The sequence below is a fragment of the Babylonia areolata genome, chromosome 13, assembly GCF_041734735.1.
Source record: "Babylonia areolata isolate BAREFJ2019XMU chromosome 13, ASM4173473v1, whole genome shotgun sequence".
NCBI lineage: Eukaryota > Metazoa > Mollusca > Gastropoda > Neogastropoda > Buccinidae > Babylonia > Babylonia areolata.
Genome location: NC_134888.1, coordinates 19,066,849 through 19,071,848, shown reverse-complemented (window position 1 = coordinate 19,071,848; position 5,000 = coordinate 19,066,849). Strand labels below are relative to the sequence as shown.

Genomic DNA, 5,000 nt, shown 5'->3' with positions numbered 1-5,000 from the left:
AAGAGCAGCGGCAGGTTTCCAGGGCCAAGATCTCTTGACTGGTACTGTTACGATTGTTATTTTGTGTATTGGAATTTAGATTGTATGTTATCTGCTTCAACCTGTCCATCTGCCTTGTCTGTTCCGTGATTGATTTTGTTACAGTTCTTGTTTTCTGTATTGGAATTTAGATTTGTATTATCTGCTTCAACCTGTCCACCTGCCTTGCCTGTTCGGTGACTGGTATTGTAACATTTCTTGACGGGCGCAATAGCCGAGTGGTTAAAGCGTTGGACTGACAATCTGAAGGTCCCGGGTTCGAATCACGGTGACGGCGCCTGGTGGGTGAAGGGTGGAGATTTTTACGATCTCCCAGGTCAACATATGTGCAGACCTGCTAGTGCCTGAACCCCCTTCGTGTGTATATGCAAGCAGAAGATCAAATACGAACGTTAAAGATCCTGTAATCCATGCCAGCGTTCGGTGGGTTATGGAAACAAGAACATATCCAGCATGCACACCCCCGAAAACAGAGTATGGCTGCCTACATGGCGGGGTAAAAACGGTCATGCACGTAAAAGCCCACTCGTGTACATGCGAGTGAACGTGGGAGTTGCAGCCCACGAACGCAGAAGAAGAAGAAGAAGTTACATTTCTTATTTTGTGTATTGGGATTTATATTGTGTATTATCTGCTTCAATCTGTCAATCTGTCTTGTCTGTTCTGTGACTGGTAGTAATTGTTACATTTATTCTATGTTAGAACTGAGATAATAATATCTGCTTCAAACTGTCCATGTGGCTTTCTGTTCTCTGATTGATATTTCTTACATTTTTTGTGTGTTAGTATTTTGGATTAAGTCTGTTTTCGAGCTGTTCATCTGCCGGTCTGTTCTTTGACTGGTATTATTACATTTATATTGTATGTTAGTATTTGGAGTATACCTGTTTCAAACTGCTCATGTCCCTGTCTGTTTTTCTGTGTTAATTGGCGCACGAGATTTCCTTGCGTGGTTTATGTTAATTTATTTTCAAAGACAATTTATTACGGCATTAGCATGTCATAATTATGATCAGTCTATGGATCATCAGAAGATCGATCTGCGTAGACAGACATATGATTCCTGGAATTTTCTTTTTATACGATTTCCAAGGAAATGTTTTAACTCACTCAGTACGGCCAGTCCTCTCTTCTCCTCTACACAGACCCTTCGGATGTCCAGTGGGTGTCTGAATGACCCAACCTTTAGCTTCCGTCGTCAGAATTGTGGTATGCTTTGTCAACATTCACTTCTTCAGTATAAGAGCCTTCCGCTTGCAATATTTTGATGATGGTAACTGGGGTGAAACGCTGTTAACGTCGTCTCTTTCGCCGTTCGTATGGAGAGAGTTAACCACGCATAAAATGTCAGACCAGGTGATGTAAGAGAAAATGTGGCTACTTGCATAGACTTTATGTATTAACTTTCTGTCTGTTTATCTGTCTGTCTGCCTGTCTGTCTTTCTTTCTCTCTCTTATTCTGTATTTTGCCGTTCTGTAATGCGCGTGGGTATGAGTGCGCGAGTGTGAATGTAGTTCAGCACAGTGGCCGTGGTGTCAGACTGTGAACTTATTCGTGGTTTATGTATGAGTGCGTACGTACACGTGTACGCGCATATGCGCTGGTGTGTGCATGTGCACGCATCTCGTGTGTGTGTGTGTGTGTGTGTGTGTGTGTGTGTGTGTGTGTGTGTGTGAGAGAGAGAGAGACTCGTTCATGTCCATTTTGTTTCGGGCGAAAGTTGAAATGGTTGGACGCTAATAGAACAGTGGAGACTTTTTTCTCCTCCCTATTGAAAAAAAAGGGTGATCCATCACTTACATATTGTATTCATCAGAGAAGAAACTTTTCTCGACTATAACCACCCCCTCTGACCCCCCCACCCCCGCCCCTCTGCCGCGTTTTGTTGACTGGGTTCTCTGATGCTTTTACTTGGCTAGCATTTGTTTCCAAATTAAGGCGCGCACACACGCAGTTTACTGATAATAAAATTATGAAATAATGCTGATTAATGCTGTATCACTATGAGTATCAGTGTGCAATTGCATGACATGCTGTAATGCAGTAAGTTACTTTATGCATAGTGGCATGTCAAGCACAAGCACATGCACACTGATATCATTTATGTAAATGTCTATGCAAAACTTTACACTTCCATACATGTAGATCTAGAGAAAGTTTGTAAAAGGAAACTAAGTTTGCACACTTAATGGTAAATTTATATTATAAATCAAAGTACATTAACAGTTGACCACAAATCACTCACTCATAGATAGCGGTTCACCAGCTGACAATTCTTTAGTTAACAGTGTAGTTAGTGTGGTGGTGTTGTCTCTCCTCCTAATGACATGTCTTGCCAGCAGTGATCTCAGAATTATTAATTGGTGTACAGGCAGACATATAAAGTGCCATCATATCTTTCAGGGCTGAAAAAGAAATTGAACAATTAGTAATACTGTTAGTATTTACTGTTGAAACAACTCCATATTTGATAACCTCAAAACAACACACACACATACACAGGAACACACAGATACACACAGACACACACACACACACACACACACACACACACACACACACACACACACACATCTATAATGGAGTGGATTTTACCACATAATTTTGCCAGGGACAACTACCCTGTTGCCGTGAGTTGTTTTACTAGCATCCATACCACCACTCTAGGTCTCACCAGTGGAAGCGAAGAAAATTCCAGAAAGTGAGAGATTCGATCCCGTACATTCAGATTATCTTGCTTCCTAATCGAACGCGTTACCACTAGGCTACCACACAACCTATAGAGCCTATATGCAAGGCGCACCATTTTTTCCCCCTATAATTGGGAAAGGACCTCCCCCACATCAGAAATATATCTGTCAAAAACTTTGACACGAGCGGGGGGAAACATTGCCACTATGACTTTTTTTTAGGAGGGGGCGGGGGGGAGGGGGGGGTGGGGGGCGGGGGGCGGGGGGGGGGGAAGGGCGGGGAGGGGGGGGGGGGGTCGGAGGGTAACAAACAATGGATAGTAATCCACAAGGAATTAAAAACAACAACAACAACAACAACAACAACAACAGTATCGAGTCTTTCTGTTTGTATCCATCCTTCCGTTCATCCGTCCACAAACTGACATCTAAACTATCTCAATTTACCAGCTTACCTCTCTACCTACCTAACTTCCTACCTTCTACTTACTTACACATCTACCTGTCAGCCAGTCAGTCAGTTGAATCAAGTTTTGAAAGTGACTCTCTTGTTATCGTGATTATAACAATAATAATAATTATTATTATTATCATTATTGTTAGATGGGCCTGTTCATGGTGCAATCGCTCAGATCCTGACAGCAAACAAGAAACGCAATAACAGTGGGTACTTGACACTCATCGATAACTTTCGATCATACAATGTCAGTCGGGAGGTATTTTATGGGCTGACAACAAACGCGCTGCACACCCTAGTGTGTAATTGCACGTGAGCAAGAGCACGCGCCTTCTGTTACAGGGGGGAAGGTGGTGACAGTTATACCTGTCCACACCACTGGCACGAACAAACTCATTACCAGGTTTTGTTTTCCTTTTGTTTGAGTGTGTGTGTGTGTGTTTGTGCGGGGGAGAGGGGGGGAGGGGGGGGGGGGCAAGGGAGGGGTCGGAAGTGGGGAGAGGAGGGTAACAAACTATGGATAGTAATCCACAAGGAATTAAAAATAACAACAGTATCGAGTCTTTGTGTTTGTATCCATCCTCCCATTCATTCGTCCACAAACTGACATCTAAACTATCTCAATTTACCAGCTTACCTCTCTGCCTACCTACCTACCTACCTTCTACTTACTTACACACCTACCTGTCAGCCAGTCAGTCAGTCAGTCAGTTGAATCAAGTTTTAAAAGTGATTATCGTGATTATAACAATAATAATAATTATTATTATTATCATTATTGTTAGATGGGCCTGTTCATGGTGCAATCGCTCATATCCTGACAGCAAACAAGAAACGCAATAACAGTGGGTACTTGACACTCATCGATAACTTTCGATCATACAATGTCAATTTCCACACAACGCAAAACATTCAACGTTGTTTCGATGGTGTGCTTAAAATGATAATATTTTCTCTCCGAATAAGTGTTTTCAAACACGACAACAATAACAACGACTCTTGACCTGATCAGTAATGTCTGTCCCAGTTTCAAATTTGTGTCAGAGAAACTCAAATAGAAATGAGGAAGGTGGCAGAATGGTTAAGACGCTCATCTGCCAATAATAATTTATTTATTTATTTTATTTTATTTTATTTAGTTTTGTTTTATTTATTTTTTTCTCAAGGCCTGACAAAGCGCGTGGCAGATGTGGTGTAGCGTATATGGATTTGTCCGAACGCAGTGACACCTCCTTCAGTTACTGAAACTGAAACTGAAGAGAGTCCGTTCGTGAGGGTGTGTGTCTGAATCCCGCTTTCGCCTTTTCATCCAAGTTTGACAAGAAAATGAAACTCAGCGTCTAGTCATTAGGGTGAGACGATAAACCGAGGTCTCGTGTGCAAGCACGCACTTGGCGCACTGAAAAAGAAACCCATGGCAATGACAGTATTGTCCTCTGGCAAAATTCTGTAGAAGAAATCCACTCTGCAAGGCACACAAATATATAAGCATGCACACAAGGCCTGGGTTAGGCTGCTGGTCAGGTATCTGTCAAGCAAATGTGGTGTGGCGTTGCTGGATTTGTTCAAACGCAGTGACGCCTCCTTGAGAAACTGAAACTGAAACTGAAACTGAAACTGCACTGAACCAGATTACGGTCTAAAACATCAGATTAGTCACCTGGCTGGCCCATTGTGACCGTGCGACGTTGTTGGAACGAGAACTTGATGATAAATCGTTCGCTATCACCAGCCTGTCAGCCCTGACACAGGACTTCGACAATTGTTATCGGAATCACCTACCTGAGAAGTGAATGGACTCTCTCTCTCTCTC

General features: G+C 42.5%; 1 protein-coding gene across 2 annotated transcripts in view; it reads left to right on the top strand.

Annotated features, from left to right (window-relative positions):
- The window catches only part of LOC143289124 (uncharacterized), an 18,395-nt gene that overhangs the window by 133 nt on the left and 13,262 nt on the right, over positions 1-5,000 (top strand). For both annotated transcript variants that reach the window (XM_076597993.1, XM_076597992.1), the window contains exon 1: positions 1-41. This exon is cut by the window's left edge and continues 133 nt beyond it. The gene's annotated coding sequence lies outside the window, so the exon portion shown is untranslated. The remainder of the gene's footprint in view (positions 42-5,000) is intronic.